The sequence below is a fragment of the Sapajus apella genome, unplaced genomic scaffold (assembly GCF_009761245.1).
Source record: "Sapajus apella isolate SASKATOON/1434 unplaced genomic scaffold, GSC_monkey_1.0 scaffold14, whole genome shotgun sequence".
NCBI lineage: Eukaryota > Metazoa > Chordata > Mammalia > Primates > Cebidae > Sapajus > Sapajus apella.
Genome location: NW_022436954.1, coordinates 34647905 through 34656688, shown reverse-complemented (window position 1 = coordinate 34656688; position 8784 = coordinate 34647905). Strand labels below are relative to the sequence as shown.

General features: G+C 38.3%; 1 pseudogene; it reads left to right on the top strand.

The window, feature by feature from the left end:
- Nucleotides 1-431: 431 nt before the first annotated feature.
- LOC116555190 lies at nucleotides 432-993 on the top strand (annotated as a pseudogene).
- Nucleotides 994-8784: the final 7791 nt, after the last annotated feature.

Below are 8784 nucleotides of genomic sequence, written 5' to 3'. Positions count from 1 at the left end.
ATTGAGAAAGTCAAGAAAAAAGTTTTGTTTGCCAATGTGAGTGATAAACTTTTAGTTATGTAGATGAAATAATTAAGTGCCTGCTTATTGTATCTAATTAAGTAGTTATATTTGCATATGATAAATTATGTATAAAACATATCAATTTAGAAGTATGTTCTTCTTTCTAATAGATCACAAAACACTCTTGCTCAAACTCTTCAAAAGTATATTTGATATCAGCAACCCGACCCTGGACCGCCCAGCCGGGGTGACGCCACCCCTCCGCCATGCTGCCCTGCACGCATCTCCCAGGCTTCCCCCGCCTCCCCGCCCCCTGGGATGTGTCTGGAGCTGCAGTGGCGCAGGGCCTGAGACACTGCAGACCTGTGACCCAAAGCAGCTCGGAGGCAGTGAATAACATCTCTTCAAGTCTGCAATAAAAAATAGCCTCCAATAAAACTACATGGCAAAAAATGGGAAGCAAACAGAATGGAAAGAATGAAAAAGTTGAAGAGGCAGAGCCTGAATAATTTGTGGTGGAAAAAGTACTAGATCAACGTGTAGTGAATGGGAAAGTGGTATATTTTCTGAAATGGAAGGGATTTACAGGTGCTGACAGCACTTGGGAACCTGAAGAAAATTTATGTCGTCCTGAGTTGATTGAAGCATTTCTTAATTCTCAAAAAGCTGGCAAAGAAAAAGATGGTATAAAAAGAAAATCTTTATCTGACAGCGAATCTGATGACAGCAAATCAAAGAAGAAAAGAGATGCTGCTGACAAACCAAGAGGATTTGGCAGAGGTCTTGATCCTGAAATAATAATTGGTGCCACAGACAGCAGTGGGGAATTGATGTTTCTCATGAAATGAAAAGATTCAGATGAGGCAGACTTGGTGCTGGCCTCAAAAGAGGCAAATATAAAGTGTTCTCAAATTGTAATTGCTTTTTATGAAGAGAGACTAACTTATCATTCTTGTCCAGAAGATGAAGCTCAATAATTGTTCACATTGTTTATATATGCATGTGTGTGTGTGTATGTATGTATTCTCATATGTATATATATGTACACACATATATATAGATATAATTTGGGTCTTGGTGTTTGATTTACTAGTGTGACAAAGTAACTACATTCTAATGAAATGATCATTTTGAAAGTAGCGTTGGAAGAGTTGCTGGGTTTTTTTTTCTTTGCATCCGTAGCACTGGTTACTTTGAACAAATAAATAAAAGCTTTCTGTAGTTGCTTCCTTTATCAGAAAAGAACATTTGATACCATGGTATATTATTGCCTCTGCATCAGAGAACAGCTTTCTAAATGTTGGGGGAAAATGTTCATAGTCATTACTTAATCAAAACTTGTATTCTCATAAGCCTAAGGACCATTCTAGGGTTTTTATTTTTCTTTGATTTGCTGTCATCAGATTCGCTGTCAGATAAACAAATAAAAACATAAAATGCAAATGTAAATTTTTTAAACATTCACCAAAACAAAAAATCACAGGTAAACCCATGTTTCTGAGATGCCATTATTCTGAGCAAAATAAGAGACAATCACTTCAAGTTACATTGAAAATTTTCCTGAATCCATATATTTCAAGTGAAATAAGTGATTCTAATTAATAGGACGATTTAAATTAGATAATTTTAAAACATCTATATCTATAAATGTGGTGGTTTGTTTGCAAAATCCCTAAAAAGAAAAATTTTATCACTGCCATCACAGGAGGTTTCTTCATCAAGATGAAGAAACTAGACAAATCCCAGTGCATTTTAATTCGCTAAACAAATCTAATTAAATGAACATTTTAAAAAATTCTCTAGCAGGCAATTCCTTAACAAAATGTTGAAATGCCTGTTGCTACATTGACTAAAAGGTCATGATTCATGGAATATCTAAGATTTGGCTCATAGAAACCTAACCAGATGGTTAGAGATGTTGGCAGTTTAGGACCTGCTGCCATAAATGTGTGAACAACCTTTTGTAATCTAACCTATTGACCTGCATGTTTTTTTCTTTTTTTTTAAACTCAACTCATTCCTTACATGTAGGCTCACTCTTTTCAGATTTTGCTTTACTGGCTCAGCAAAAGCCAGGGAAAACAACTTTGTAGTAATCAGAATGTTATCCAATTGTATATTGTTTATTTTATTGTAAATACTTGTGAACAGTGGTCAGTAGTTTTATATTCCTTTATGCGAAAAAAGTATCCTTGACATCAATACTTTTGTTTTCACTAGAACTAATTTTTGAATCCCTTATGCATTTAAATCTCAAAAAGTTCATTTTTAGAGAATATCATTTGCATTTCTGCATGTTTTGTTAGTGATGTAGCATTTACTGAATCCTCATATAACAGGCTGCTGGATGTTTTATGTTAGCATGCAAGGACTCATGTTCATATCAGGATCTTTGAGGTTTTCATATGTGTATATCTAGAATTTCCACAATGTTAGCACTTATTCTGTTGCATATTAAAATGACTTTTAAAAAGCTTGCTTACAACAATATTCACCATTTAAAATTATGGGCTCATATTCATAATAATTATGGGTTCATAATCATAATAAGTAGTAAACCTGGGTTGAATTTCTGTCTGCTTTGTTATCAATTCTGCCAGGTAACATCTGAGTTATCCCACACCAGCATTAACTCAGGCAGTTATAGGCTAACATACCCTCCCTAAACTGTCCTCTTTTGTTCAAAATGAAGTTGAGAGACTGTTCCATAATATGAGGCATTTTGAAAGAACATGAATATACAGAAACTCCATCTTTCCTAAAGCAGCAGTCCCCAACGTTTTTGGCACCAGGGACCAGTTTAAAGGAAGAAAAGTTTCCTGCAGACTGTGGTTGGGTGGGGCTGGTTTTGGTATGATTCAAGTGCATTACGTTTATTGTGCACTTTATTTATATTATTATTATATCATAATACATAATGAAATAATTATACAACTCACCATAATGTAGAATCAGTGGGAGTCCTGAGCCTGTTTTCCTGCAACTAGACAGTCCCATCTAGGAGTGATGGAGGACAGTGACAGATCATCGGCATTGGATTCTCATAAGAAATGTGCAACCTAGATCCCTTGCATGCGCAGTTCACAGCAGGGTTTGTGCTTCTATGAGAAGCTAATGCTACCACTAATAACAGGAGGTGGAGCTCAGGGGATAATGTGAACGATGGGGAGGGCTTATAAATATGGACGAAGCTGTGGCCAGGCACAGGGGCTCATGCCTGTAATCCCAGCGCTTTTGGGAGACTGAGGCAGGTGGAACACTTGATGTCAGGAGTTCAAGACGAGCCTGGCCAACATGGCAAAACCCTGTTTCTCCCAAAAAATACAAAAATTAGCCAGATGTGGTGGCACATGCCTATAATACCAGCTACTTGGGAGGCTGAGGTGGGAGAATCATTTGAACCAGGGAGGTGGAGGTTGCAGTGAGCCGAGATTGTACCACTGCGCTCCAGTCTGAGTAACAAAGTTAAGACCTTGTCTCAAAAAAACAACAAAACAAAACAAAACAAAACAAAACAAAACACAAGAAGCAACACTTGCCTGTCACTAACCTTCTGCTGTATGGCCTAGCTCCTAACAGGTCACAGATGGGTATCAGTCTGTGGCCAGGAGGTTTGGGGCCCCCGTCCTAAGGGGTGTGTGTGTGTGTGTGTGTGTGTGTGTGTGTGTGTGTGTAAACATTGCTACATGTAATAAGGATAAACATAGTATTTTATTAAATAGTCGTGTCTTTATTTTCAATTATTCATAGAGGTGGGCAATATAATCTTTTCTGTATTTTGGGCCTCTGAATATCTTACTTTAATCTTGTTCCTATTCAAAGACTGTATTGAGCTAGCAAGTTTCTCTCCCTTGAGAGTTTGGACTAAGATGCAAAGAGGTTGGCTGGATCTTAGATGGATTTGTAAGGCCATCAAATTTTTAGGGCAGGTGGACCATGTTGAGCCATGTGCAAGATGATGAAGTGGAGGAAGTTCTGCAGAAGAATGAGACCCACTGGCGGAGAGGAGCAGCAAGGAGAAAGCATATAATGTTGCTCCTGAGAAGAGTTTGAGTACCTGATCCTTTATTTTGTAGGCTCCATGAGGCATAGCTATACTTCAGCTCCTAACTTTGTGGGGTCCACAGAAGTGCCTGCCCTCTTCTCACAACATACCTCCAAATCAGCTTGAATGTAAATCCAACACTTTTATTAAAATTCTCTCCAACTAAGCTTTCTTCTCTTCCAAAGCCTTGCCTTCCTTATCTCATAAATGAGAAAATTGGTACTTCCTAGGTCACAGGTCAGAAGAAGTAGGATATGTGAGAGTATTTTGAAAAGTATAGAATGCCTGATAACATATGCATAAGACATTTAATTGTTGTGGTATCTATAATTGTTCAAGCTTTTCCTCAGAGTAATGGCAGGTTCGGGGAAAGTTGTGAGAAGTCTCTCCCATGCCCAAAGCTCATGGGACAATACTGCTGCCCTCACATGCCTTGAATCACAAGACTTACTAGTCTCAGTCATGCTTTACATATCACTTTCTCTAATCAGCTAAGGACGATGCCCACCTCTGTAGAAGCCTTTTGACGTGAAAGAATTCTGGCCAAGATAATCTGGGCCCACCCAGGACTAATTTGAGCCCACCCAGCATAAAGCTATTCCTTTTTGCAATGCCTCTTGGTTCTTGCCCCACGTATTTGGTTCTTCTTTCTTTTAGTTTGCTCACAGAATATTTTTCTGTATGTTCTTTCAGGGAAGATCTCCATATAACAAATCTTCCCGGAAATGTTCTCTAAATTTTGATGACAAAATTTATCTGACCTCAAAGTCCTGCTTGGTCTTGGTAATCTGAGCGATGTGACTGTACAACCCCAGGTAACATGGTTGCTTTACCTTAAAAATGAACTAGCTTATTTTTTCTGATTGTAAAAGAAATTAAGAAAATATAAAGAAAAAAACCCTAAAAACATAACCATTGCTAATATTTTGCTCTTTACTTCCGTATTTTTATGAATATATTTCTAAAATGTAATTTACACATACTATATATATTCATTTAATTTGACTCTTCTTATAGTTTGATCACTTTTTATGCCATGAAATGTTCTTAAGAAATACCATTTTAGCAATTCATTATTTTATTTTCTCATAATATGGGTAATCAATTCCCTCTTGTTTAGATAATGTTGCAATGATCATCTCTGTGTCTTTGAGCATAAATATTTGCATATCTGACATTGATATATATACATTTGTGTATGTGTGTATATATATGTTTGTATTCATACACATATGAGAGAGAATATGTAGCAGGGAGAAAGAATAAACATTTTTAAGGTTTTTGATGCATGGGTTCATTTTGTGGCAGAATTTTGCCATTTTTTGCTGTACAGTACCTATTTTATTTTACTTTATTTCTAGAAGTAGCATTCTGAATTTCCTTTGAGGAACAATTAGTGCTAAACTTCCAATCCATGCACATTTGTGGTGCTAACTCTGCCCTTTGGTATACGACCTCAGGCCTAGCCCAGTGGGACATCTTATTTCCCCAATCACAGTGATTCATTTAGGGATAGGCACGTGACCCAAGTTGAGACATTTATCTCCAATCAGGGCCAATTATACCACTTTTGCTAGAGTACAAGAGCTAAGATGTCTTCTTACCGCTGCTTCACGTGGAACTGGGAGGAACAGAAGCCAGTTGCTGCTAGAATCTCTCAAGGGGGCAGGCTGAGAGGAAGTTAACAGAGGGCAGCCAAAGGAAGAGATGTAGAAAGAGAAACTGGTTCCTGAAAACATTGTTAAGTCCTTTAAATCAACTCTGTCTGAAGTCAGCACTACCCCCAGTCTTTTCAGTGATATGAATCAATGTATATCCATTTTGTCTCAAGGCAGTGTGATTTGGGTTTTCAGTCACTTGAAAGTAAAAGAGTGCTATTTGATGAACACATTTTCAGGGATCTTTGGGTAGGATGATACCATAATCCGAGGGAATGATTCCAAAAGTGTAAATCTTTGAATTCCTGGAAAAGAGGATAGATTGTGAAGTACCCTCAAATTAGTTAGACACACTGTTGCTTTTTCATTCATTTGAAGGACAAGACCTGGACCTAGTGAGAAACATGAGGCCCTCTCCTTGCTTTAAGAAAGGCCCCTAATAGGAAGTTGGCAACTGTCCCAGATTGAGCAGATAAAGAAGGAGCTAGTGCAGCCGTGCGGAGGTGGATGGACAGATGGCATCTACTTATGCTTATTAAGGTTACGACTCATGGTTAGAAAGCTCCAGCTAGCTTAGGGATGATTAGAATTTCCCTGGTGAGTTTGTATTTGTCAACATCCCTGAAAAAGTCATGGTCCCGATTATAGAGAACATGAGCACTCAAGAATGTGGCCAAAGTAGTACAGTATAGAAAAGGCCATATGTATCTTGGGACCTAGGAAAGGATGCTCTGGGTCCATTGCTAGCTCCTATCAGTACGTCGTCCACATCTACTCTGTATATTGATCAAAGGCTTGACATGCTATGGGGACTGCAACATGATACAAATCCATCCAAATAATCACCAAGATCTCTAAATCCGTTCTAAATGTCGCAAGTCACTGTTCAAATTCCATGTGTGTGGGTGGAAAATGATGACTTTCACATGACACTGAAAAGACCCAGATTGATAGAGGGACAGACAGTGGGTTGTGCCTCAAATTTTATTTCAAAATAGATGTATCTTCTTGCTATCTGGAGTTGGGGGCTCACTTATTGGAAAAACAATACCTGAATACCTACTATATGCCATACACTTTTTGTATTGAAAACTGAGAAATGAAAAATATAGACGGACAGGGGTCCTGCCCTTATTGACAAGACGGTAGGTACAGGGGGCACATTGGAGGGCATATAATCTGTCCTTTGTGGTGATGACCAACGAAGACTTCCTGGAAGAAATGAGCTACAGAACAAAAGAAGAGATAGTGAGGGAAAAAGGGACAGCAGAGGGAACATAAGAACCCAGAAAGAGCAGAGATAGAGAAGATAAGGTTGAGAAACTGCAAGTATTTCACCTAGGCTAAACCAGAATCTTCAAGAGAGTGATAAGAGATGTTTTAATCAAGTTAGGAAAGCTTTTGTGAGGTGTTAGAGACTTGAACATATTTAATCAACATTGTTGATTGGAAGGTGAATCTCTCCTACATTAGGATTTTTATTTTAATACCAGGAAAGAAATCAGATGTCTTAAGATTTACAGGCCTTTCTTTCTTTCATTACATGGATTAGGCATCATTTATAGCAGAGAGAAGGTTAAAGCAAAGAACCAGACTACCAAGCAGTAGATGTGGAGTGGTATCCCTGCCGATCTCTGTCATGGGCTTCCCATTCTCTCCATGCTGCTGCCTGTTGCAGAAGTGAGCATGGTCCTTTCTTTCAGATCACTAAGTCAGTGTTGAGAATCTCCAGTAGGCAGTGGGATCTTGAAAAATACAATGCTAACACCAGAAAATGGTTTGGAAAGCTTTCCAGAGGTACTGAATTTGAGCTCAGTGTAAAGAATCTTCAACCTCTGATTTTCAGAGGACAAAATCTGAAAGTACCTCTAGGGAGAGCCCATTAGCAGGTCTTACTCTTTTTACCTTAACTCTCATATGGAGGAATCTACAAAGTACTTTTATTATCTCATTTAATCTTCTGTTAGTTGAGGGGAAGATGTGTATTTAATAAGAACAGCAGCGAAAGGTAGTTATTACAATCTGAAAGTACCTCTGAGGAGAGCACATTAGCAGGTCTTAGTCTTTTTGCCTTAACTCTTATATGGAAGAATCTACAAAGTACTTTTATTATCTCATTTAATGTGTTAGTTGAGGGGAAGATGTGTATTTAATAAGAACAACAGCAAAGGGGGGGGTTGTTATAAAACCCCATATTTTGTGATTTCCCAGGATCTCTTCCTCTGAGAAATGATCCATTACTTTTCATAAAGGAGCACACGGTTTCCTAAAGTCCTGGTCTCACAAATTTCTCTATACATCCACTAAGCCCCAAACGACCAGGTGGTTCAGAGCTGGTCCGTCTGCGGCCTCTGCTTTAATGATCTGACCATGGCCATATGATCTAAGATATGCCACTTAGTTCATGCCCAGAGGTTTTTGCATAAGTCACTGGGGAGACAATTGGGCTCTTTTCTCAGAAATCTTGGTCTATAAAGAGGAATAAGACTAGAAGAGACAGCAATCATTTTTGCCATCTCATGGGAAGAAAAACCTGCTTAAAAATAAATGATGGCAACATAGAATAGGGCAGAATTTAGGAGATGAAAAGAGAAAGAGTCCTGGATTTGCAAGCTAACCTCTGGATCTAGAGATGACTTTCAGGTTAGGTAGCGCAACAGATTTATTTTATGGATTAAGTTAGTTTGTATTGGATTTCTTTCCTGACTGATACATAAATAATTATAAATTGTGAGAAGTACAGAGAGGGAAATGAACAAAAGACTATGAAAGAGAATAATAGTGAGAACATGGTTCATATGAGGTTGTTAGAAAAGTGACATTAAAGTTAGAACATAAAAGTGGAATAGACTTTTGTGAAGCCAAAAGTGGTGACAAAGCCTCCTTGACAGAAAGAGAAACCTGTGGGAAGGCCCAGTGGAGGAAAGGAGCAGTTGCAAGCATTTGAGGAGCTGATAATAGAATGGAATGCAGCTTATTTGGCTACATCAGACTATGGGTGCCAATGGGTAGAAGCTGTAGTAGGTTTGGTATTGATTAAACAAAAAGAACTTTCTAGCAGCAAGGAAACAATGATTT